The sequence below is a fragment of the Giraffa tippelskirchi genome, chromosome 4 (genome assembly GCF_054371585.1).
Source record: "Giraffa tippelskirchi isolate mGirTip1 chromosome 4, T2T-mGirTip1v1.2.pri, whole genome shotgun sequence".
NCBI lineage: Eukaryota > Metazoa > Chordata > Mammalia > Artiodactyla > Giraffidae > Giraffa > Giraffa tippelskirchi.
In genome coordinates this window covers 184,695,865-184,723,832 of record NC_137278.1, presented here as the reverse complement: position 1 = coordinate 184,723,832, position 27,968 = coordinate 184,695,865, and the positions used below count along the sequence as shown (strand labels likewise).

Below are 27,968 nucleotides of genomic sequence, written 5' to 3'. Positions count from 1 at the left end.
GCCAAACTTGAAAAATGAATAGTTTGCCATGGGGAGGGTGAGTGAGACAGGATGAAGACATTTTATATTCAAAATTTCAGACAAATAAGTAAAGTAGAAACAAATGTTTCAGAATGACCTGGGAGAAAATGGTAAGAGATGAAGCCACTTAAAATAGGTAGGCAAGGACCAGGTTATGGAGGGTCCTTCAAGACAAAATATTCAAGAGTTATGACATGATCAGAGTTGTATATGCAGAGAAAAGAAAAAGAAATAGCATGAGTTAAGTATGTGCTAGCATTGTGATGAATGCCTTAGGTAACATATCTCGGCCTGATTAGTGGGAAGAACACGATTTTGAAACTAAACAAACCTGAGTTCAGACCCTAGATTTTCTTTATTAATTTTAAGAGTTGGGCCAGTTACTCAAGTTCTTCAACTACCTATCACCTACAAAATGTTTAACATGGAATTGGTATAGTTGTTATAAAGAACAGATGTTAGCTGTAAAGTGTATAACATATAGATGTAATTATATTGTTACTACTAATAAACACTCTTAGAGCTGAAATTCAAAGCCATGCTTAAATCCAAAGAATACATATGACACAAGCCTTAATCAATCAGAATGTTGCAGCCCTTTGGACTGTTTGATTTAGTAGTGGGTGTGTAACTCATTCTGAGTCCACCAGTTAACCTTGACAATTATATGGGAGATAAGGTCTATTTTTCTGATAGATTTAAAGCAATGAGAATGTGAACCTAGAAATCCTTGTCATCTTTTGCCACTATGAAGCATGAACTGCCAAGAAGTCAAGCCAAAATCAAGGGAGACAAGGTCAAGAAAGTGACAGTCCTGGTTCAGTTGGACTTGAATGAAATTAGCTCTAACTATGAATTTTTTTTTTAGGTAAAGAAGCTAAGTGGGCTCTCCAGGAGATTCAGTGGTAAAGAATCCACCTGCCAGTGCAGGAGACATAAGTTAAATCTCTGGGTCAGGAAGATCCCCTGAAGAAGGAAATGGCAACCCACTCTGGTATTCTTGTCTGGGAAATTCCATGGACAGAGGAGCCTGGTAGGCTACAGTCCATGAGGGTCACAAAAGAGTCAGACATGACTCTGTTTTAGTGACTAAAACAGAAACAACTGAGGAGCTAAGTAATAATAATAACCACAATAATAAAACTAACTTTTCTCTTGGCATAACTCAGCTTGAATTGAGTTTTTAGTCACTTGGATCCAAGAATATCGAGTAGTAAAATTGAAATCAGCAACACAGAACTGCCTTTGGAATAGAAATAATGTTGGGATAGGAAGGATTATAATCAATAAGGTAAAGGACTAAATATTAGGAGTTAGAGAGTGTTCGTGTAGATCACTTGTTCTAGAAGCTGAGTATTAAAAAATAATTTTAAAGGAGAAGGTGCAGTAGCTTGATTGGAGGCAGAGTTGAGGAAGTATTTGTTCCTAAGATGGGAGAGATTTGAGCATGTTTATAGACTTAGGGAAAGAAGCCAGTGGAAAGGAAAAGGTTGACAGTACTGAGAAGAGAAGGGATAATTAATGGAGGAAAGTCCAGGCAGAGACAGGATATGATGAATACTTCTGTTGCCATGAAATCTCTAGTAAGGTCTAGTGTCTGCTCAGATGGTAAATTCTACTAAATATGTTCAAATTTTTTATTAAAAATTATTTTTACTTCTAACTATATTTTTTTATGTCTTCTCTAATCTCTGCTACTTTCCTAAATCCTATGAAGCCTTACAACAGCCCCTACTCTCTCACCGAAAAACAAACATACAAATAAACAGGATTAAAAGTCCCTATTCAAACTGATGGAGATTTTCACGCCCAGAGCATAGCCCAAGATAACTGAAGGAAACTCAGTAGAGTCATTTTGTAGGTTTTTAGGTTCTGCTCTACTTTTCTGCCTGCAATTTTGTACAAGCTGGTGCACAAACACAATGGGAAAGAGGATTACGTCAAATGTATGAAAGACATGGCAAGAATCCAATGGGAAAGACATGCCCTCCACATTTGGCAGGAGGAATGCTGGGAGGCACTGGCTTTGTAAAGTGATGAGTCACACTTGAACAGACGCTCTGGAAGGAATTAGTTCAAGAGAAGGCTGGAGAGCTCCCGGACATGTATGAGTGCCTCGGGCCATTAGCAGTATGTTGTGATCACAGAGAGACCAGGAAACCCTGAGAGCCTTAGCTCTTCTTTCTGGAAACAGCAGAGGAAAGAATTCCTGCTTCTCATGCCTCTGTGCTGGGTGGAAAACCACAGCACTTCTGTTACAGTGAGAAAATATTTCATGAGCACTACTTTTTAGAAAACCTTATCTTGACCCAAAGTGTTAGTCATTTAGTTGTGTCTGACTCTTTATGACCCCATCACTGTAGCCCACCCAGCTCCTGTATCCATGGAATTCTCCAGGCAAGAATACTGGAGTGGGTAGCCATTCCCTTCTCCAGGGGATCTTCCCGACCCAGGGACCGAACCCAGATCTCTCGCACTGCAGGCTGATTCTTTACCGTCAGAGCCACCAGGGAAGCCCAAAGTATATCATAAGGATGTTAAGTATGGTCACTAGATAAATAAAACCATGACTCTGAAGAAAAGATTAATCTAAGTTCACCTAGGCCACAAAATTAATGAGCTTGAGAAAGACTGGGCAAGAGATGGATGAGAGAGAAGAAACTTGCTTAACTCGAAATCAATTACCAAAAAACAAGAAAGCATCTGATCAGCAGCAAATGACTAGCATGTAGACAAACCCTGAAATAATAACCAGGCAAAGAACAAAACCAAATTTAAATATCAAAATTACATATTGAACAAGGTTATAAATATCAAATGCCATGGATCAGGAATCAGAAGTTCCCATTTCTTATGGTAGTAAACTGTTCAATATTTAATGCCTTAAGCAGAGACGGGCTATCTTTTTGCAATAATATTAAAAATAAACAAATATACATACTTATATACATAAATAACAGCTATTCTCCTGATTCTATTTGTGGTAATGTTTCATGGTAATCATATACCTTTGAACAGCAGTTGTAAAATTCCAATCTTATAACAATCAATTACATCCTGAGCTTATGATGTAGAAAAATATAATTTGTTGTGATACTCTTGAATGTTCAGATTTGACCAGGGAATTAAAAAAAAAAAAAAATGGTTACACTTTCATAGGCTGAATTGTTAAAGTGTGACCTAAATCCCCACAGATTAGTTTTTTAAGTGAAGTGCTGTGAAATTGATATAATTTTGGTACTAGATAATGCAACTGAGTTTTCCCACTGGTTTATAAAGTATTATTTTGTTTTTAAAGCATTAAGTGATCAATCAGGAAACAGAAACCTTCAGTTTCAGGCCGTCTAAAATGGATGAAAAACTGCTAGGATGGAGGCAGTTGAGCAAAGGGCATCAGAAGACAGCTTCAGAGTGTGCCAAAGCAGCAGCTCACTTTGAGCTTTTATAATATAAAGCTTACTTTTTTTTTTTTTTTTAATTTCAAAAGACCAAAAGTACTTGATTGGGAACTCCTAGTTCTGGGAAATTTTGGTGGAGACACAAAGCCTGTACAACCCAACTATGATCAGATGACTTGCCCATTTCCTTATTCCACTTTCATTTGTTTAGTAGAATAACCTTGACACTAGGTTACTGTGGAATTGAATTGAAGTTTCCACAAACTCAACATCTCCACCGTGTGACTGCTTCCCTGGTAGCTCAGCTAGTAAAGAATCCGCCTGTAATGCAGGAGACCCTGGTTCAATTCTGGGGATCCTCTGGAGAAGGGATAGGTTTCCTACTCCAGTATTCTTGGGCTTCCGTCATGACGCAGATGGGAAAGAATTTGCCTGCAATGCAAGAGACCTGGGTTCAATCCCAGTATTCTTGAGCTTTCCTCATGACCCAGATGGTAAAGAATTTGCCTGCAATGCAAGAGACCTGGGTTCAATCCCTGGGTGGGGAAGATCCCTTGAAGGAGGGCCTGGCAATCCCCTCCAGTATTCTTGCCTGGAGAATTCCCATGGACAGAGGAGCCTGGTGAGCTACAGTCCATGGAGTCACAAAGAGTCGGACATGACTGCATGACTAAGCACAGCACAGCACTGCCATTTGACTAGAATGATGTCAGTAAAGCCTGTTGGCTGAGGCTGACCATGAACAGCAAAGGGATGTCCTCTAACCTCAGTGGAAGTGAAGGGGCTTGTTTGGCTTTGACTTTTCTAAATTGGCAGGGAATAGTGCTCTTTGTCTCCTGCTGTTTGAAAGGAGCTGGAAGCTGTAGGTATGTGAGACCTGATTCTCTCCAGTCTCCCTCTGCGTGAAAATTCTTGGCTCTTTGCCTGGTTTACTTTACAATTTGTACAACCTCATTATTCTTCTTTTCCTCTGGTGTCCTTCCCTGAAGAGCTTTTCCTGAATGTGATTTTTTTCTGTCTGGGTCTTCAGAGTTGACTGTGCAGAAATCTAATAAAGAATGTCAAAGTGCCGCCCTTGAGGATGTGACAATAATGACTTTTGCTTGAAGATCACCATCTATTATTATCTATGATGGATTATTATCATCTCTTAGGACTTCTCAGGAGGCCTTTGGAAAAAGTCCATTACAATATATTTCCCTATTCTATAGATTTGAAAACTGAGGTATATTAAAAAATGGAAGAAAATTGGCAATTCTTATGGTCATGTGCCAAAATATTACAGTAAAGAAAAAGAGTTGACAATGGCACCTACTCTGTGCCTGATCCTGTGTTAGGTGCTAGACTTCTTAAATATGTCACTTCTAATTTCCACAATGACTTTGCAAATTAAATGGCATTGTTTCCACTTCCTGACTAGTCTCAGAGCTGGGATTTGATTCCAAAACTCTGGTCTTCATCACATCATGCTTTGAGTCCCAATGGAGTTAAAAATTTTATTACATATTTAAGTGGAACATTAAGTTTTCAAAAGCATTTTATTGACTGCTACTTTATCCTCACAAGAATCTCTTTCATTTAGTAGAGAGTACTAACTCTTTCTCAAAGATGAAGAAACTAAAGAAAATAGAGACCCTCTGACCTGCTACAGAGATTAATCACATTATAGAAATTAGACTGACGCTGAGGCTCCAACACTTTGGCCACCTGATATAAAGAGCCACCTCATTGGAAAAGACCCTGATGTTGGGAAGGATTGAAGTTAGGAGAAGGGGACGACAGAGGATGAGATGGTTGGATGGCATCACCGACTCAATAGACATGAATTTGAGCAAACTCTGGGAGGTAGTGAAGGACAGGGGAGCCTGGCATGCTGCAGTCCCTGGTGTCACAAAGAGTCAGACACAACTTAGAGACTGAACAACAATAACAAGGGATTAGAATTCAGGTCTCTGTATTGAAAGGCTGTATCATCTATGTTAGATCACACTGTCTATTTTTGAGTGTTTATTTTGGGTAGACTCAAAGCAGTTATGGTCAATAAGGATTTCCACAAATAACCACCTAACCTTACATAATGTTACTGAAGCTATAGGTAAGGGGGGCCATTGGACATCATGGAGAAAAATACACTTGTAAGTTTTCTAAGAGCAGAAACCCTATATCCCCAACAACTAGCAAGTGTCATGGCAAATGCTGCTGCTGCTGCTGCTAGGTCGCTTCAGTCGTGTCCGACTCTGTGCGACCCCATAGACGGCAGCCCACCAGGCTTCCCTGTCCCTGGGATTCTCCAGGCAAGAACACTGGAGTGGGTTGCCATTTCCTTCTCCAGTGCATGAAAGTGAAAAGTGAAAGTGAAGTCGCTCAGTCATGTCCGACTCTTAGTGACCCCATGGACTGCAGCCTACCAGGCTCCTCTGTCCATGGGATTTTCCAGGCAAGAGTACTGGAGTGGGGTTCCATTGCCTTCTCCAATAGTAGGTACTCAATACATAATGCTGAATGAGTAAGGAATAACTTAATTACATTCAGAGACTGAGAGAGCTTGCTAATGTGAGAAAACACATAAAAACTGAGTAGACAACATTGGTTTATAGTCAAAAACAACTTTTAAGCTTGTCTGTGAGTCTCACTGATAATAAAAGTGAAAGACTGTATGAAAGTGAAAGTGTCAGTCACTCATCGTGTCTGACTCTTTGCGACCCTATGGATTGTAGCCCATCAGGTTCCTCTGTCCATGGGGTTTCTCAGCAAGGATACTGGAGTGGGCTGTCATTTCCTTCTCTGGGGAATCTTCCCAACCCAGGGATCAAACCTGGATCACCTCTATTGCAGGCAGACCTTTACCATCTGAGCCTCCAGGGAAGCCTGTATATCTCTTCTCCAAAGTCTTCCCTGGGAATATATCATCTGAGAAATATTTTTTAAATTGACCATGTACATTATACTAAATTCACCTATACACTGAAAATTCTACCAGACATATCAGTGGTGTGTCTCTCTTTGGCTATCCTCAAAATGGCCTTATATCCCTAAGAATTAGTTCATTATTTTGATCGATAATTGAGTAATTTTTATTGAGTGCCTCCAATGTGTTAATCATGGATCTGACTACTGGAGGTATCAGTCAGTCAGTCAGTTCAGTCGCTCAGTCGTGTCCGACTCCTTGGGACCCCATGAACCACAGCACGCCAGGCATCCCTACCCATCATAAACTCCCCGAGTTTACCGAAACTCATGTACATCGAGTCGGTGATGCCATCCAGCCATCTCATCCTCTGTCATCCCCTTCTCCTCCTGCCCCCAATCCTTCCCAGCATCAGGGCCTTTTCCAATGAGTCAACTTTTCACATGAGGTGGCCAAATTATTGGAGTTTCAGCTTCAACATCAGTCCTTGCAATGAACACTCAGGACTGATCTCCTTTAGGATGGACTGGTTGGATCTCCTTGCAGTCCAAGGGACTCTCAAGAGTCTTCTCCAACACCACACTTCAAAAGTATCAATTCTTCAGTGCTCAGCTTTCTTTCTAGTCCAACTCTCACATCCATACATGACTACTGGAAAAACCATAACCTTGACTAGACAGATCTTTGTTGACAAAGTAACGTCTCTGCTTTTTAATATGCTATCTAGGTTGGTCAAAACTTTCCTTCCATGGAGTAAGTGTCTTTTAATGTTATGGCTGCAATCACCATCTGCAGTGATTTTGGAACCCCCTAAGATAAAGTCTGACACTGTTTCCACTGTTTCCCCATCTATTTGCCATGAAGCGATGGGACCAGATGCCATGATCTTAGTTTTCTGAACGTTGAGCTTTAAGCCAACTTTTTCACTCTCCTCTCTCACTTTCATCAAGAGGCTCTTTAGTTCTTCTTGGCTTTCTGCCATAGGGTGGTGTCATCTGAATATCTGAGGTTATTGATATTTCTCCTGGCAATCTTGATTCCAGCTTGTGCTTCCTCCAGCCCAGCGTTTCTCATGATGTACTCTGCATATAAGTTAAATAAGCAGGGTGACAGTATACGGCCTTGACATACTCCTTTTATTTGGAACCAGTCTGTTGTTCTATGTCCAGTTCTAACTGTTGCTTCCTGACCTGCATACAGGTTTCTCAAGAGGCAGGTCGGGTGGTCTGGTATTCCCATCTCTTGAAGGATTTTCCACAGTTTATCGTGATCCACACAGTCAAAGGCTTTGGCATAGTCAATAAAGCAGAAATAGATGTTTTTCTGGAACTCTCTTGCTTTTTTGATGATCCAACAGATGTTGGCAATTTGATCTCTGGTTCCTCTGCCTTTTCTAAAACCACCTTGAACATCTGGAAGTTCATGGTTCACATATTGCTGAAGCCTGGCTTAGAGAATTTTAAGCGTTACTTTACTAGTGTGTGAGATGAGTGCAATTGTGTGGTTGATGAGTGCAATTGTGTGGTAGTTTGAGCATTCTTTGGCATTGCCTTTCTTTGGGATTGGAATGAACACTGACCTTTTGCAGTCCTGTGGCCACTGTTGAGTTTTCCAAATTTGCTGGCATATTGAGTGCAGCACTTTCACAGCATCATCTTTTAGGGTTTGAAATAGCTCAACTGGAATTCCATCACCTCCACTAGCTTTGTTCGTAATGATGCTTCCTAAGGCCCACTTGACTTCACTTTCCAGGATGTCTGGCTCTAGGTGAGTGATCACACCATCCTGATTATCTGGGTTGTGAAGATCTTTTTTGTACAATTCTTCTGTGTATTCTTCCCACCTCTTCTTAATAACTTCTGCTTCTGTTAGGTCCATACCATTTCTGTCCTTTATTGAGCCCATCTTTGCATGAAATGTTCCCTTGGTGTATCTAATTTTCTTGACGAGATCTCTAGTCTTTCCCATTCTATTGTTTTCCTCTATTTCTTTGCACTGATCCTAGCAATAAAGAAAATAAGAAAATTCTTCCCTGTATACTGCACATTCTAGTGTAGAAAGACAGAATTATCAAAGTTAAATACATGTTGTATCAAATGGGGGTGACAACAAGGAAAAGAGATAAAGGTAGCTTATGGAGTTCATGCGTGTGTTTGTTTGTGTGTGTGCATGTGTGCACATGTTCCGTTTCAAGTACAGCTATGGGAAGTCTCATATATAAGATGGTGTCTGACCAAAGATGTGAGGAGGTGAGACAGATGTAGATACTTAGTGGGGTGGGAAAAGCATTTTTGAATGGAATATTATTTTTTTATTTTTTAATAGTATAATTGCTATACAATATTGTGTTAGTTTCTACTGTACAACAATGCTGTGAATCAGCTATAAGTTTGCATATATCCCCTCGCACTTGAGAGAATAGACTCTTATTCAGCAATGAGAGAGGAAGAAATCTTGCCACTTGCAACAACATGAATGAATCTTCAGAGCGATGTGCTGAGTAAAATAACCCAGAGAAACACAAACACTGCATGGTATCACTTGTATGTGACATTATTATTATTATTATTATTGTCAGGCTCATAGAAAGCAGAAAAAGTACTGCCAAGGGCTGAGGAAAATAGGGACAGGCCAAAAAAAAAAAAAAAAGGAGAGGAAAAGCAAAAGCAAAGACTGTGAAAGAGCACTCAGTTAAGTAGGAGGAGAAACAGAAGAATTTTCTATTTGAAAGCCAAGTGATAACCATGTTTAAAGAAGATTGAGCAAGGGCGCCAAGTGTTTCTTTTCAACCATGAAACAACTGATACCAAATGTTGCTTAACAATCATGGCAAGAGAACTGATTAAAAGCTTAAACAATGGGAGAGTATTCCTGCTTTGACAAAAGCTGCTTCCGTGGAGAGATGAGGCTAAAAAGAAGAGAAGAAATAAAGGCAAAAATAAATGTACGACGTTATATTTCAGAAAAGCAGAGAAATAGGTCAGTAACTGGAGAGGACTGAGGTGACTTGGAATAAAGAGGGGGGTGTGTTGAACACACTGATGGCGTGACATTCTAATCTGGGTGGGTTTAAGGAAGACAGAGGGGAAGAGACAGGAAGTGCTAATATGAGGAATACCCACTAGCCTTCACACCTAGGGATGGTAGGACGCGGAGAGGGAAACTAGCCAGCACGTCAGGGACCTGAGTGGAAATGGACCTTCTCTGTTGGAGTAAAAAAAAAAAGTGAAGGGAATTCTCACTGCCATATTTAAAAAAAATTTTTTTTAGAGTAATAGTTGTTTTACAACATTATGTCAGTTTCTGCTGTACAGCAGGAAAAAAAAAATAGTGAATCAGTTGTACATGTTGTAGATTTACATCTAACCAGATATACATTTTTAGGTTCTTTTCCCATACAGGCCATTACAGAGAACTGAGTAGAGTTCCCTGTGCTATAGAGTAAGTTCTTATTTGTTATCTATTTTATGGATAGTAGTGTGTATATGTCAATCCCAATCTCCCAATTTATCCTCCGTTGCCTTTTCCCCCTTGGTATCCATGTTCGTTTTCTACATCTGTGACTCTATTTCTGCTCTGAAATAAGTACATTGGTACCATTTTTTAAGAATGGACTTTATGTTAAATTGAAGTGAAGTTGATTTACAATATTGTCTTGATTTCTGCTGTTATTAGCTTCCATTATGGTTTATCACAGGATATTGAATATAGTTCCCTGTGCAATACAGTAGGATCTTGTTGTTTATCCTTCCTATATATAATTTTTAGATTCCTCACTGCCTTTTTTGAAGACATAGGCTAAAGACATACTTTAGCCCAGAGGGTCTAGTGGAATGGTTCCAGGAATTGGAGAATGAATGACAAGAGGTAAGGATTGGGTGGGAGATCTACAGAGCAATGTTGGTTTGGGGTCCCGGAGATGGATAGTGACCTAGGACTTGTTGTGACTGAGATGCAAAACAATAATAGAAACAAGAGGATTAAACTTGATGATCTTAAAGCAAATTATAGAGACAAGTTTGTGAGTTCTGGAGATGAGGGAGGAGGAGATGGCAGTACTGTTTGGAGTGTGAAGAGCATGGGGGCGGGGGTGTTAACATGGTATCTGTAAATGCTAAATATTTATTTTTTTCTAGGTGGTAGACTTTTAGGCTTTTTCTGGACTCTGTTCTTCTACTGTTCTATAATTACTATTAAATAACTATTTGTCAACAAAAAGAAGAGAAAAATTACATTATTCCAGAAGATGCTAAAATGCTAAATGAGGCTTCATCCTAAGAGGGATGGTGTAACTTGGAGAGACCAGGACTCCTATTAAGAGCAACTAGAAAAGCTAAATAAAATGACCAGTTCGAATATGTTGGAGGATACTAAAGATAAAACACTAGAGAGACAAAGGTAGGGCACTTACATATGAAGTGTACTCATCATGTAATGTATAGTCTCCTTAGGACAACAGCTGGATTTTGGGGATGTGTGGCGCTGAGACAGCAAACTGACTGGTGTTCAGAGTCCGGTAGTTCTTGAAATGTCTGGTGATTCTCCCTTTTTTGGTGGGGTGTAGAGTCACCAAAGTGAATAACTATAAGTTCCCTTGTTGTTGTTCAGTTGCTCAGTCTTGTCTGACTTTTTGAGACACAACTGAGCAAGTCCCTTTAGGAAAAGTCTAAGGGAACTGCCACAGTGTACAGCTTCATGGCCCCAGGGATCACAGGGTCCCTAGGACTCAGTCAGTGGGTTCCAAATCTGAATATTGTCTCAGATCTGACAACCAAGCAAGGGATGGTGGCATTTTATTGGGGCAGCTTCCCTCATCTCCCTACCCTTCCATTCTTGCTCTTTTGTTGTTGGTGGTGTTGTCATTGATTTTGAGCAAAACTTCTGTGGACTGCCTATTTCTCTTGCTCTCAAGGACAACACACTCTGTTCATCATCTGTGCCTTTCCTTGTGGGTCAAGTCTTCTTGGCTCCTCCTCAGCTCATGCTTTGACCTTTCTGGTCTTTATGGTGATGACAGCCTTGCAGCTGATCGTAGATAACCCTTGCCACCTGGTCCTTACTCTTGAGATGTGGTCCCAAATGTTATCCCTGTGGCTGTTCATTCACCCTACTCTGTGATTGCCTCTCCTCCTGTCATTACTAACTTGCAGAAGAGACCCACCCCTGAACTTCACAGGAATGCTTTGGCCCTCATACCAGTGCGTGACTGATGACCTTGGCTAATGTGTGATTCTCCTGGTCTTCTCATGGAACTTGATCTTCTGATGGGTCTCTGGTCTTAGCTACTATTAATATATCCATTCTAGCACATTTATTTTTTCTGTAAACTTCTTTTTTTCTTTCCTATACCAAGTTAAAAAATGTTAGTCATTCAGTCATGTCTGATTTTTTTATGATCGCATGAACTGTAGCCCACCCGGCTTCATTGTCCATGGAATTCTCCAGGCAAGAACACTGGAGTGGGTAGCCATTCTCTTCTCCAGGAGATCTTATTAACCCAGGGATTGAACCCACGTTTCCTGCATTACAAGCAGATTCTTTATCATCTCAACCACCAGGAAAGTCAAATGCCAGGGCAATTCAGGCATTTCTACTTTGCTGAGAGTATGCCATTTTGTTTTTCTGACTTTAAAGAGCCCAACAATGAGTTGGCCCCATCCTTGGGGATCCTAGCTTGGGCTTTAAGTCTTGTGTCTCAAGAAAGTATAGCTGAGTAAATCAATGCTTTCTCATCTAGCCCTACATTCTACCTCCCTTGATCAAGCACCATCAGAATCCAATCCCAGGATAATTGCTTATCCTCCAGTTAAAAATAAAAATTAAAATAAATTTTAAAAAGGGAGAAACATAACCTTAAAAAAAGAATCTAATCCTAGTAGTACTCACATTGCTCACTGTTCCATTCTGGTTAATTCTTGCTATTTTTTTTTTACATTTATGAGATTTTCCTCCCTTCTGAGGCTTAGCACATGCCCTGCCAGGTGGTACTGGGATTTAACCCTAGTTATCAGCTTAACAGCCATGAGAAGAAGTGAGGACCAGTCCTGAGGGACACACCTTATATTTCACAGGAGAGAGGCTTCGTTAGCATCTTCTCGCATAGCAGAAGTTCTACTTCTTGTAAGGAAAGAACGAGCTACTTCAGCAAGCCCAAAGTGTTCAGGGAGACTTACAGAGTCCACCCTCTGGCAGTGGGGGAGGGGGTGGATAAGAAGCCACGTAGATGTCTCCATCTCATGGTTCAGGATCTCACATTTTATCCACCAGGCCATGGACTTCACATAACAGGACTGCTTTGCCTGAGCTTTCCTACTTTTTTGAAATGTTGCAACTCCAACAGATAAGTCTCAACCTGTCAGTAAACGGTTTGGTCCTCCCAACACAGGTGATGTGGGCTCAATGCAAGCTACCCAGCCTGACTGAGGAGTGCTTCTCTGACTCATAAATAGCTACTAACGGCTCATTGGGAGTTTCCCTGGCGGTACAGTCCAAAGAACCTGCTTGCCATTGCAGGAGATGCAGGTTCAATTCCTGGATTGGGAAGATGCCTTGGAGGAGGAAATGGTAACCCACTCCAGTATTCTTGCTTGAGAAATCCCATGGACAGAGGAGCCTAGTGGGCTAAAGTCCATGACTTAGCAACTAAACAACAGCAACAGCTCCTTGTTAAGAGTCTTCAGTCTTTTCCACCAGGTGTCAATACATCTCAGGAAAACCAGCTGACTCTGCTGTGATTTTAGGCATTTTCCTCCCTGCCCCCTCCTTGTTTTTCAAATAACCTGCCTCTTCGCACCTGCTACAACATTCTTTTTCAACAGAACGTTTTCCCAGGTCACTCACTACCAGTGAAACCAGGCAACTGAGCTGCAGTATGTTGCCGGGAATTATCTAGGCTTACCATCAGCTAGGAAAGTGTTCTCTTTACTTCTGGGTGTGTAGCTGGTGAGCCATCCTCCACGTCGCCATCTTGGTGCCTGTTTTCTCAGGCTAATTCTGGTGCCATTTGTGAAAGTGCAGATACTCCAAGTAGCAGACAGCAAAGCAGGAATAAATATGCAAGAATTTCATCAGGAGAATGCCTATGAGACAAAGGGTCTGGGGAGGCTAAGAGAGCTGGCAGGCTACAATGCAAGTTGAACCCACGGAAAGGATAGAAGGAAAGAAGGTGAAGTAGAAGATCCTAGGCCATGCTACAGTCTAAAGAAGGTTCAGCAAAGCTGTCGGTGAGTACAGTAGCCCCACTTATCCATGAGGGATATGTTCCAAGACCCCCAGTTGGTACCTAAAACCATGGACATTATTGAGCCCTACAAATACTGTTTTTTCCCATACATACATATCTATGGTAAAGTTTAATTCATAAATTAGGCACATTAAGAGGTTAACAACAAAACTAATAATAAAATAGAATGATTATAACAATATTGGGCTTCCCAGTTGGCTCAGTGTAAAGAATCCATCTGCCAATGCAGGAGATGCAGGTTTGATCCCTGGGTTGGGAAGATCCCCTGGAGGAGGAAATGGCAACCCATCCCAGTATTCTTGCCTGGAATACCATGAACAGAGGAGCCATGCAGGCTATAGTCCATGGGGTCACAAAAAGAGTCGTATACCACTGAGTAACCATGCACACGTAACAATATACTGTAATAAAAGTTATGTGAATGTGGTCTCTCTCTCTCTCAAATTGTATAAATTTAATGCCTTTTCCACCTTAACTAAATTTGAACCACACGTTGTGGCCATAACTTTCACAGTTGGAGGTGCAACAGCCCAAAAGGAATTTTTTTTCCTTCTTCATAGTTTTATGGATAGAAGACTTTTTTTTAATTAATTAATTTATTTTAATTGGAGGCTAATTACTTTACAATATTGTAGTGGTTTTTGCCATACATTGACATGAATCAGCCATGGGTGTACATGTGTTCCCCATCCTGAACCTCCTTCCTAACTCCCTCCCCAGCCTATCCCTCAGGGTCATCCCAGTGCACCAGCCCTGTCTTACCAGATACTTGGCAACCTCCGCTTACATTTTTTTTTTTCTTTCCTTGATTCTGGAACTTTCACCTTTTCACTTAAAGGAGGCACCTTAGAGCTCTATTTGGCCTCTCCAAATTGCCAGCATCCCTGCTCGTGTGTTTGGGGGCTATTCCTAAGTAAAATTAGGGTTACTTGGAGCACAAGCACTGTGACACTGGGACAGTAACCCAATAACCGAGATGGCTCATAAGTGACTAACAGGCAGGACAAGCTGAACAAAGTGATGATTCACATCCCGGGTGGGTCAGAGTAAGACTGTGGGAGATTTCATCCTGCTAACTCAAAAAGACATGCAATTTTAAACTTATGAATTATTTATTTCTGGAAATTTTCATGCAATATTTTAGGACTGAAGTTGACTACAGGTACTGAATCCATGAAAAGTGGAACCACAGATGAGGAGGGATGACTGTATTTGAGCCTAGGTCAGCTGTTAGAGGGGTTCCATATCTGCCAGGCATGAGCCTTCCTCAGAATCCCCACAGTGCTCAGCTATCAGTTGGGATGAGGGTAGTAGAGCTTGCCCTGGTGGCTCAGATAGTGAAGAATCTGCCTACAATGCAGGAGATCTAGGTTCAGTCTCGGGGCCGGGAAGATCCCCTGGAGAAGGGAAAGCTACACACTCCAGTATTCTCCTGGGAAATCTCATGGACAGAGGAGCCTGGTGGGCCACAGTCCACACACACATAAGGGTAGAAAGTATGGCCATGCTGCTCTGTAGCATCTGGTCCCTTGGTCAACGAAACTCCCTTTAGATGGAGGTCTATGACGTGCAGTCCCATGAGCATGACATCTTGGTTTCAGTAGTTTTAACTGTTGATTTATTTCTTAAATACTCTAAACTCACAAGGCAAAACTTTCCAAGGGTCTTTAAAAAGAAACCTTAGCTTTAGGGTTTGTGTGTGTGTGTTTAACCATTCCCTTTCTCTTTGATAGTCCCCAAACTCTTAGGTTCATCTCTCCAGGACTTTGAGACTTCTGATTTCTGCTTAATATTTGCAGCAGCAACCAATTGCTTTCTACTTGGTGTGTTGGCCTTTTGACTAAAGCATGGGGAACTTAGAAGTCAATGAATACACTTGAGGGGCAATTGCACTGAGAACATTGGGTTCATTTCTCTGTAATTCACTTTCCTTCAAGATATTGGTCTCTCTGGTCCTCGCTGCTTTGGTAGCCCTGAGTACCAACTTTTATCTTCTCAGGTCAGTGACACTACTGCCAGCTCCACAACACATTTTCTGTTTGACCTCTCTTCCAATGTTAGTTTACCAGCAGACACCCTGATAGCTTTCCCTGGTAGCATGGATGGTAAAGAATCTGCCCGCAGTGTTGGAGACCTGGCTTTGATCCCTGGGTTGAGAAGATCCCCTGCAGGAGGGCATGGCAACCCACTCCAGTATTCTTGCCTGGAGAATCCCCATGGACAGAGCCTGGCAGACGACAGTCCGTGGGGTCGCAAACAGTTGGACATGACTGAGCAACTGAGCATAGCACCCTGATGCAAGAAGGTGGTGGTAAAAGCAGGCTCATCTTAATGCCTTCCCAGTTACTTAGGAGCCTGGCCCTTTAAGTTTTGGCTGCATTGGTGGTTCTCCAATGCCACCATTTATTTTGAATTCTATCAAGATTTTTTGTTTGTATTTTATTAAGCTTCTTGAGTTATTCTAGATGGAAAATTTAATCTGATATCAGTCATTCAGTCACAGATGAGTCATACAATATTTATTTTAAAAAATCCGCATTATTACCCTGGGAGACCCACTTCCCCCTTAGTTCTTAACATTCAAATCCACTCAGACAAAAACAGTTAACATTTTCTTCCTCAAGAGAAAATATATTCTCTATAATATTTTTCTCACCATGTCCCTGTCATACTATGCTTCTTTAACCTTTGATAGACTTAGGCAGTTTTAAAATGTAGCTGTTCAAACTTCTACGTATAAGGCAAGGCATTAAGTGTGATATTTTAAATCATATTAAAACTGTATGTTTGTGTGCTGGAAGGAAACTGAGGCGTAGTTTTGTGGGGTGGCTTGTTTCTTAGCTACTGTCTTCCTGGGAAAACCTGGTTGTAAACTAATATTTTCATTGAAACTGTAATTTTCATTACATCAAATCTACTATTTCTCTGATATCTTTTTTAAATCAAAAAATGACATAGTTTTTGTTAGTAGTGAATGTATTAGAAAAAAGTGTCAGAGATAGGGCATACTTGAAATCTTTCTGAATGTGTGATTTATAAAGGAAACTATTACAAGTATACAGGTTAACATTACACTTCTGAAAATCTGAGCTCTATAACAGTTTTCAGAGTTAACAATTATTTGCTGTGAATCTGTGTTTTATGTACTTAAATAGTTGCTCAAGTTCTATATTTTATAAATATGCTTTTTTAAAGCTTTTCTTTTATGGCAGTTATTGATTTTTATTTCTATGTATTCATTGATTAATGCTTTAGCTGTATAATTTCTATTTTTTCCTGTCTTCAATAGGAAAAAATATCTAAACATTTTTCAGGATTACAATGAGAATTAAATTAGTTAACATATGTCAAAATTTCTTAAAACTATGATTAACAGTGATAGTTCTCATTTGTAATAAGTTTTTAATACTCGCAACAATTCTATAACACAGATCTTGTTCCCATTTCACAGATGTGGAAATTGAAAGTCAGAGTTTTATAACCAGCTTAAGTTTACATGCATATAAACGGAAGAGTCAGGAGTTAAAGCCATATTATAGCATACACAGAGCTGCTCCCAGTTAATTCAGTCAAAAACTAAATCTAGAATCTTCTGTGAAGGCATTTTGCAGATAGTTTAAAACACTAATCAGTTAAATTAACTGGACAGGAGATTATCCTGTGCCGGCTTGAATTAATCGATTGGAAGTTCTTGCAGATTTGTTCAGGCCCTCTCTGAGTGGGCTTCCCTGGTGGCTCAGAGTGTAAAGCGTCTGCCCGCAGTGAGGGAAACCCAGGTTTGATCCCTGGGTCAGGAAGAGCCCCTGGAGAAGGAAATGGGAACTCACTCCGGTACTCTTGCCTAGAAAATTCCATGGACGGAGAAGCTTGGTAGGCTTCATGGGGTCGCAAAGAGTCGGACATGACTGAGCAAATTCACTTTCACTTTCTTTTCTCTGAGTGGAGGCTTTCCTCCTATGGACCAGCTTTGGCTCCTTCCTCTGGGTTCCAACTGACTGCTGACCCTTTCTGCATGCTCAACAGGCTTCCACAGTTACACAAGCAAATAGACTTATATTTGCTTGTAGATATAATCTCCTGCTTCTCTGGTTGAACTTTGACTAATACTTCTTCCTTCACTACAGATCTAATACTAGAGTCTCAACGTTGGTCAAATTCAGACTGAAAATATAGGGAGGGAACAGTGAGTTTAAAAGTAGGATGCAGTGAGAGACAAACCCAGGGGAGAGTCTTTTTTTATTGTATCTTTATGCCTAGCTATTGAACTCTTTTTTTTTTTTTAAAGAATGATCTTCCTGTCATTTGAATTTCTCATTTTCAATGATTTTTGATGTCTTTTCTAAAATTATATGATATTAAAGAAATATAACTAGGACTGTATCAGTATTTGTATGGTTAGGCTTTCTCTTGTTCTATGTGCCTCCCCTACTTGACCAGGCCCTGCTCTGCACCCATGACTATCCAATCCTCTTAATTATAAGGCTTCATTTGCCCCTGGTAACTAGGGCTAATTTTTTTTTGCATTTCTGAATTTGTTAGCTATATTTTTGCTGTGTGTCTCTTAACAGCAGGTATACATGATATGATCTCACCAACAGAATGTGAAAATTGAAGAAAAATAGCCCAAACCATCCTTTTCTCTGTAGGGACCATAGAAAGTCTAACCAAATTCCTGCAGGATGGAGAATCTCAAATTTTTAACTCACTTTTTCTTATATTTAAAGAGGAAAGAAAAAAGAGGTGACTTCTAGGGCTGCGTAGCAAAACCCAAATCCAGGCTAATAATAAATTTGCAAAATAGCCTTCCTACTCTAACTTTTATCCTTTTTTTATTTGGAAAAATGTCTCTAACATCCCAAAGTGGTTACGATAGATTTCATGTCATACAATTATTTAGAAATTTTTAAGGTTTAATGCATGAACATGTATATTATAGTATGAATGGAAAATTGTAGTTGATTAAAGAGAATAAACCGGTGAGAATGATTTAAAACTTTTCAAAGCACTTGCTTATTTTTTTTAATTGATATATAGTTGATATACTATCTTAGTTTCAGGTGTGCAATACAGTGACTCAAATTTTTTTATAGATTATATTCAATTTAAAGTTATTAGTAAATGTTGGTTATATTCCCTGTGCTGTACAATATATCCTTGTAGTTTATTTATTTTATACATTGTAGTTTGTACCTCTTAATCCCCTATCTCTCTCTTACTCCTCCCCTCTTCCCTCTCCCCACTGGTTAGAAACTAGTTTGTTCTCTGTATCTGTGAGTCTGTTTTGTTATGTTCATTTGTTTTATTTTTTAGATTTCATGTATAAGCAATTACATGTAGTATTTGTCTTTCTCTGTTTGACTTATTTCACTAAACACAATGAAGTACTTAGTGAATCCATGTTGTGAATGGATTAGTGAATTTAGATCTATCCGTGTTGTTACAAATGGCAGAATTTCATTCTTTTTTATGGCTGAGTAGTACTCAATTCTGTGCATGTGTAATATATACCACATCTTCTTTATCTGTTCATCTGTTGATAGACCCTAGGTTGCTTCCATATCTTGGCTATTGTAACTAATGTTGTTATGAACATAGGGGTGCCTGCATCTTTTCAAATTAGTGGTTTTTGTTTTCTTAGGCTATACACTCAGCAGTAGAATTGCAAGAGCATAGGTAGTTCTAGTTTTAGCTTTTTGTGGAACCTTCGTACTCTTTTCCTTTATGGTTGCACCAATTTATATTCCCACCAACAGGGAAAAAGGGTTCCCTTTTCTCCATACCCTAACCTTTGTTATTTGTGGTCTTTTAGATGATAGATATTCTAACAGGTGTGAGGTGATAGTTCATTGTGGTTTTGATCAACATTTCTCTGATTACTGTTGTTGCGCTTTTCATGTGCCTATTGGCTATCTATATGTCTTCCTTGGAAAAATGTCTGTTCAGATTTTCTGCCTATTTTTTACCTTTTTATATTGAGTTGTAGGAACTGTTAATATATTTTGAATACTAAACCCTCATTGGTTATATCATTTGCAAATATTTCCTCCATTCAGTTGGCTATCTTCATTTTGTGGATGGTTTCCTTTGCTGTGCAAAATCTTTTAAGTTTAATTAAGCGCCACTTGTTTATATTTGCTTGTTTCCTTTGACTTTGGGGATAGATCAATGAAATACTGCTGTGATATATATCAAAGTGTTCTGCCTATGTTTTCTACTAGGAGTTCTGGTCTTGCATTTAGGTCTTTAATCCATGTTGAGTTTATTTTTGTATGTGGTTTGAGAAAATGGTCTAATTTCATTCTTTTGCCTATAGCTGTCTAAGTTTCTTAGCACCACTAATTGAAGAGATTGTCTTTTCCTCATTGTATATTCTTGCCTCCTTCTGTCATAGATGAGTTGACCATAAGTGTATGGGTTTGTGTCTAGGCTCTCTATTCGGTTCCACTGATCTACATGTCTGTTTTTGTGCCAGTACCATTATGTTTTGATTTTGATACTTTAGCTTTGTAGTATAGTCTGAAGTCAGGGAGTGTGAGATCTCCAGCTTTGGTCTTCTTTCTCAAGATTGCTTCAGAAAGCTCTACTTTTAAATGCCATGAAAGACTATTTTAAAATATATTTTCTTTTTAAACAAAATCTAAGTTGGAAAAATTCATCAAAATATCTATGATAAATTCATTTTTTGCTCATCAGCATTCCTTATAAAACATGTGTGCACACACACTCAAGCTATTTGCTGCTGCTGCTGCTGCTAAGTCGCATCAGTCGTGTCCAACTCTTCGAGACCTCGTGGGCTGCAGCCTACCAGGCTCCTCCGTCCATGGGGTTTCCCAGGCAAGAGTACTGGAGTGGGGTGCCATTGCCTTCTCCGTCAAGAGCCAATTATTTATTTTTAATTCTAAATCATCCTCTCTAGGAGCCAGCCTGATTCATAGGACAGCCCTCCTAAACTGAGAGGGAGATTTCTGTGCATCTTGACAGACTTCCCCAGGTCAGTGAATTTTTAATATCCAAACATTAAATTTAGATGAGAAATTTAAAGTTATTGAAATTTAAATCACCCCTAAGCTCCCATTCTCAGTTAAAATTATACAATGCTGTTCTGTTTTCTTTAAGAGGACTTGCTATCTTTATTGGTACAATTTTCACAGATCATATAAACTCAAAATATAATTTTAAAATAGCAAAAAATTCCTTCAAAGTAATTTATCACCATAGCTATTAAGTTACAAAAATAATATTATTACTAAGTAAGTTTAAGTATATGAAATTAGAATGTAATCAAATAACATACCAACTTTAAAAATTTAAAATTAAGAAATCAGTATCCAAAGTGATCTTTATAAATTATGCTTTAAAAAATAAAAATGGCTATTGGTAATAAAGATTACAATAGTAATATCTAGGTCTTATATGCAATTAATTACATAAAATAGATAACTACTAGTTATTTTAATGTTCGTTATTGCATTAAAAATATAGCAGTCTTTGAAAGTGCTTCAGGGGAGATTTTCATTTTTTAGTGGACTGCATAGATTGAGTGAATTATATACCTGGGGAACCTGTGAGTCCCAACATTGCAAAATACATCATGTTTACAGCTGTAAAGTGTAAAGCAAGGTGAATTACCGAATTAAAGTTCTAGAGATAAAATAGTTTGTTTTATTTATAGCTTGTGAATAGGTTGAAAAACCAACAAATCAGACTATTCTATAAGAATTCACATAGGCAGATATATATATATTATTTATTAAAGAACATATATATCACATGCATATATATATATACACACATAATATATATATAAATGAAAATATCTTTATATGTTACTATTTCAATCCTCAATTTTTTGTAAAAATACAGCTTTTAAAGATTAAACACATGAATTTTCAAAATGAGCACACACCAAAGATTCATTTAACATTTTAATGAACAAAGAAAGGTGAAACTATTTCAAAAAAACTTTCAAAGAAACAGAAGTATTTATAGTGACCAAATAAAAGAATGGTAAGAGAGTACCATGAAATCATATACAAAACCAAATAATGTCTTATGCGGCCTTAGAAAGTAGTAAAATACTCCAACCAATAGTTAAGGAAAAAATCCAAACAAAGGTCCAAAATAAGATAACCCTTGGGAGAGCCTATTAGACAATGCTTCATTATGACAGTCTCTACCTGTTATCCTAAAATAAGCTCCAGAGATTATTCTTGATTACACACTCAATTTTGGGTTGGGTTGAATTTTGAATAACTCTTATTTACTCTTCCATTCTGAGGGTAGGAAAAGCAAAAGGAGAATTTTATCTCCTTAGAGATACACTTGCAGTATTTATCTATGTGTGTGGATTCTACTTTTTCAAGTTTCAGGAAATCTGTTAAAGGGATCTGACCAGCAAAGAATTAATTGATCTATTATATTGTCCGTGAGGCTGTGTTCTTGTTACCACAGAAGGTGTAAGACGAGTTTCCTGGAGCACTTTGTGGACATAGATTCCAGACTTGAATTACACCCTTGTTCTTTGGTGAGCTTATTATTGTTGCTCAGTCATGTCCGACTCTTTGGACTGCAGCATGCCAGGCTTCCCTGTCCTTCAACATCTCTCAGAGTTTGCTCAAACTCATGTCCATTGAGTAGGTGATGTCATCCAATCATCTCATCCTCTGTCGTCACCTTCTCCTCCTGCCTTCAATCTTTCCCAGCATCAGGATCTTTTCCAGTGAGTTGGCTCTTCACTTCAGGTGGCCAAAGTATTGGAACTTCACCTTCAGGATCGCTTCTTCCAATGAATATTCAGGGTTTATTTCCTTTAAGATTGACTGGCTTGATCTCCTTGCAGTCCAAGGGACTCTCAAGAGTCTTCTCCAACACTACAGTTCAAAAGCATCAATTCTTCAGCGCTCAGCCTTCTTTATGGTCCAACTCTCACATCCATACATGACTACTGGAAAAATCATAGCTTTGACTAGAAGGACCTTTGTTGGCAAAGTGATGTCTCTGCTTTTTAATATGCTGTCTAGGTAGGTCATGGCTTTTCTTCCAAGAAGTAGATGTATTTTGATTTCATGGCTGTAGTCACCGTCCGCAATGACTTTGGAGCCCAAGAAAATAAAGTCTGCCATTGTTTCCATTGTTTCCCCATGTATTTGCCTTGAAGATGGTGAGCTTATTGAATGCTCAAATAGAAACCCTCACCCCCCTAAATATGATTTTGGCTGCACAATTGATTTGTGTATTGATATCTCAATTTTTGAAAGAGACAGATACCTATTAACCTGTGAAAATAATTATGTTACCACTGAAATGAAAGGTTTAGTATAAAAAAAGAAGTGTAAGAATCAACCTTAAAGATTTCTTACAGAAAAAAAAGATAGCATTTAAAGAATGCTTTTTTTATTCTGCAAAACCAGTCTTAAGTTATTGAGGGTTCGAGGAAGAACAATGTTTCATATGTCCATCAAAAATATCAACAATATTCTAAGTGAAAAACACATAACCACTCAAACTCCCTCATTAGTTAAATCAGTACTATGTAATTATTGTTCCTCTTGGTCTAACACCCGTTTGCTTTCAAGAGGTTGTCTGCTTCTGAAATAAAAACTCTTGAGTCAGTCCTCTAATGCAATCTTTACAGTCATCCAAGAGATACCCCTTAAACTCCAAAGCTGCTACTAATGAATCTATTTCTTCAAGTATAAGTAGTTAAAACACCTACTAAGCTTCTTTCCAGGAGGTATTGACAGTTTATTTTTTGAAAACCAAATTTCTGACCTGTAGCAGAGCCTTCAGATAAGCAGGAAAGGGGGCAGAAATGCCTATTGATATGGCGTGAAAGGCTGTGGTTAGTTTATTACCGTAACCAGCAGTATCAGAGTGGAGCAGGGTGATATTTTCTATTGAGATAAATGTATTACCTTGGCATGAGGATTTGACCAGTGGTTCTTCTGAGGGGTGAGTAAGGGTGAGATGATCAAGCTTTCTTTTTTTTTAATTTTTTTGAAGTATATAGATTTACAATATCATGTTAGTTACAATATGTTTGTGTACAGCACATCAATTCAGTTTATATATGTGTGGAAAATACACATATATATTCTTTTTCATATTCTTTTCCCTTATTGATTATTACATAATATTGAGAATAGTTCCCTGGGCTATATAGTATGTCCTTTTGGTTATCTATTCTATATATATATAGTGTGTATGTTTAATCCCCGCCTCCTGCTTTATCCCTCCTTCCACCTCCCTTTGGTAATCATAGGTTTGTTTTCTGTGTCTGAGTCTCCTTCTGTTTGGAAAATAAGTTCATTTGTTTCCTTTTTTTTTTTTGTAGATTCCACAAATAAGCAATAGAATATATTTGTCTCTCTCTGACTTACTTCACTTAGTGTGATAATCTCTAGGTCCACCCATGTTACTGCAAATGGCATTATTTCTTTTTATGGCTTAGCAATATTCCAAGGTTTCTATTTTTTAAATAAAGATGAGAGAGGTACCTGCCTCCCCACCTCACGTTCTGAAGATGTCTCCTCAAAACATTATTGGCTTGATAAAAGGCCCAACCTTTCGGTTTGACCATGCAAGTCTTAGGGCTCCTGCCCTTTGAAACTGAAAACACTTTTCTCCCAGAATTAGGAGGGGGTCTCTCTCAGCATATATAGGAGGTAATCACATGTGCATTGTTTCATCTCCTAAGAATCTATGAGAAGTTTTCATTGTTCTCTCCTTACCTAACTATAACGTATGAAAATGTATCCAGTCTGTCAAGACTTTATACACACTTTCAGGCTACATTTGCTGCTGCTGCTGCTGCTGCTAAGTCGCTTCAGTCGTGTCCGACTCTGTGCGACCCCATAGACGGCAGCCCACCAGGCTCCCCCGTCCCTGGGATTCTCCAGGCAAGAACACTGGAGTGGGTTGCCATTTCCTTCTCCAATGCATGAAAGGGAAAAGAGAAAGTGAAGTTGCTCAGTCGTGTCTGACTCTTAGTGACTTCATTGACTGCACCCTACCAGGCTTCTCTGTCCATGGGATTTTCCAGGCAAGAGTACTGGAGTAGGGTGCTATTGCCTTCTCCACAGGCTACATTTACATGCCTACAAATCTGAAATGCTCATTTGCTAACACGGTTTGTTTTCTTTCTATCTGCAGTATCAGTATGGAGAGTGTTTCTGTGTTTCCCTGATAGTTTTCAGTATTTGTGACGTTACCCCATGAGATATGAGATGTTATCTACTTGCTGGCTAAATAAGATAGCCTGCCACAGTTTCAAGCACTCAGGCAGAACTGACAACACTCCTAAGTCAGAGTGCAGGGACTGTTCATTACTTGAATTATAACAAAGCAAGCATGATCGTCATGTTTCCATCAGTTGTCTTTGCCAACTGCTTTGTGGAAGGACTGAGATAAAGAAGCCCAGATGGATGCTGGGCTTGCAGTGGGTTTGCATCATAGTTGAGAAACATAGAGTTTAGGGAACACAAGTCTTTTCTAATAGGCTGCAAGGAAATAAAAAAGAAATTTACTAATACTGGTAAACAAACCTGCCCCCTGCTCTGGATAGAAACTCTATCTTCCAATCCTGCTTGCTATACAAATATCCTTGGAAATGTAACCCAGAACAAGGCAGCCAAAGCTTGTCCTTTGCATTTCATACAGACATGCAAGAGATCCATGGAGAATTGTCTTTCAATGAAGGTGAGAAAATATTCTTCAGTGGAAGCCTTGTAAATTTCCAGGCCCTTCCTCCAGAGTGTACACTTTCTAAAATAAGTTTATATCAATAACAATTTATCCACACAAAATTAACTGTATCGTCACCAATGTTTCAGTGTTCTAACTCAGAAATGACCCAAGGCTGTAGATTATTCAAATAGACCTCTAAGTAGATAAATTTTAATGCAGAAGTCCCCAACTTTCAGAATCTCATGCCTGATGATCTGAGGTGGAGCTGATGTAATAATAATAGAAATAAACTGTACAATAAATGTAATGCACTTGAATCATCTTGAAACCATCCCCCATCCCCTCCCCGTTCTGTGGAAAAACTCTCAGGAAACCAGTCCCTGGTATCAAAGAGGTTGGGGACCGCTGCTTTAAAAAGATTTTGTGGGAATACTATTAGTTTTTCTCATTAATGAACCACTATAAGATAATGAAGAAGCTCAGATTAACTAGTCTCTGAGAAAACAAATACAAATATTATGAAGATACCTTTTACTTTTAAAAGTTTTACTGTATGCTGATATTCAGAGGGAAGTTCTGTATTGCTGGGGATTTCTTAATCCAAAATTATCAAGCTGGTCTGATTTGTTCAAGATTCACTTGTTCACACCAACTTAATTTCTAATAAAAAATGCCTCTGAGATAGCAGTTTTGGTGAGAAAGATTTTTCATTTTCCTCTTAAAGAGATAGCCCATTAAAATATTAGAAATTTTATGTCTTTATTTTCTAGAAGTACTCAAATTATGTCTGTGACTTTTAGTTTCTATATCAGAACATACCTCACTTATTTTTAGAGACTTGTATCTAATGTATTCATGCAGTACCCTCTGGGGTAGGAAAACATTTCATACTCACAATGAGAATTAAAGGCTTTTTTTCAATTAAAGACACAGACACATGTACAGACTCTGCAACTTCAATTCAATGACTTTGGCTGCAGGTCAAATTCAATGTGAAAACACACAAATCACTAGTCCAGTTGCCAGACTGCTGTTCTCCTTTCCAATGAGCATAACATGTCTTCTTAACTGGTTTGAACTCATAAATAGACTCACAAAAAGACCAATAACTCAGGCAATCTATTAGAGAGCAAATCTGTCTGTGCCCACTAGAGATCATTAAATGTTCAGACCATACACACATATTTGCATTCTTTGCTCTCTTGTGCAAACCAGAAACAGAATTAAACTTAATCAAGAAATAGAAAATAAAACCATAGAATGAGAAATTAAAACAGAAACAAGAGTAATTTCTATTGCCACTTGGCATTCTCTCCAAGAGGCAAGAAGAGTATGCTGTGCTTGAAATATGAGGTGCATTTTCTTGGGCAACTCAGTTTAATTGCTTTAGCAAGATGGTTTCCACATGAACATCTCAGGGAAACTTCCCCAAACTCTCATGGTGTAATTTTTTGAAGTTCAAAATATGACTTACACAGAGTGAGCACTTCAAAGGTTTTTTAATGAAATAGTGATAAAACTTGAACTTGGGTTCAAAAATATGCAGAAAAGACAAAAGTATTTTGGTGACCCAATGAAAGAATGATGGAATAAGATTGTGAAATTACATGCAAGACTGGTGTGATGGTTAATTTTATTTGTTGCCTTGATTAGGCTAAAGCTTGCCCAGATATTTGGTCAAACATTATTTCTGCATTCATCTGTAAGGAGGTATTTGTGTCTGTTTGCTGTCACTTCTGCAGAGAAAGATTTTGGTAATAAAGTAGATAGGATGATTCATTCTGTGGGTATCAAGTCATCTTTTCTCAGTTATCCTGTCATCCACAATGGGATCAAGAATACTGTACTGCCTCTTCTGGAGAAAGGGTTAATGCATCACTGGTGTGTGTGCATGCTAAGTCACTTTGCAACCCTATGACTATAGCCTGCTAGGTTCCGCTGTCCATGGGATTCTCCAGGCAAGAATACTGGAGTGCGTTCCATGCCCTTCTCCAGGGGATCTTCCCAACCCAAGAATTGAACCCCCCATCTGTTATGTCTACCTGCTTTGGGAGATGGGTTCTTTACCACTACTGCCACCTGGGAAACCCTTACAGGTTATGTGTGTCCATATTACTCCATCCACTGGTTCTCCTTCCATGAAGAACACAGATAAATTCAACAGATAATGGCACACAAGTTAAAATAAATAAAAAGCTAAAACTTTGGGGTTGTAATTTTTTCTATGAACAGAAATAATGCTTCTTGATAGGAGAATTGCATTTCTGTTGTTATTAACCAAGAATAACTTGTCTTGCTATTTGATTTCTGCAAGTTAGTTAACAACCTTTATAGAGCTGTAAAATAGCTCAATCAACAGTAAATAGAAAAATAAATTAGGTTAGATACTCCTAGATAATCAGATAAACCTTTAACATAAAAATGAATTTCATACATAGTTCAGTCCAACCTGTACATGAAGAGAAAAATCTGCCTAATTAATTCCTTTCTTAAAATGCAATTATATTACAAAGGTACACTTTTTCTAAGATGGGTATTTCTAGAAGTTTAAGGAGCCTATGTTACTATGTATCTCAATAGAATACAGGTTCTGTATGTGATAGCTTAGGCTCTGAAAAATGATCTTGAGTATCTCAAAAGTATGCAATAAATTAGCATTTTCCTCTGTCATCTATCTCCAATACCCTGCCTTACCAAACACTGGGTAACTCCA

At 38.8% G+C, this 27,968-nt stretch overlaps 1 protein-coding gene and 1 non-coding gene across 2 annotated transcripts in view; one reads left to right on the top strand and one right to left on the bottom strand.

Moving 5' to 3' along the window:
- Positions 1 to 27,968, top strand: part of PDE3A (phosphodiesterase 3A) — a 627,104-nt gene that overhangs the window by 73,280 nt on the left and 525,856 nt on the right. The window lies entirely within an intron of this gene.
- Positions 20,473 to 20,601, bottom strand: LOC145504118 (small Cajal body-specific RNA 11). Its single transcript, XR_014052100.1, has one exon.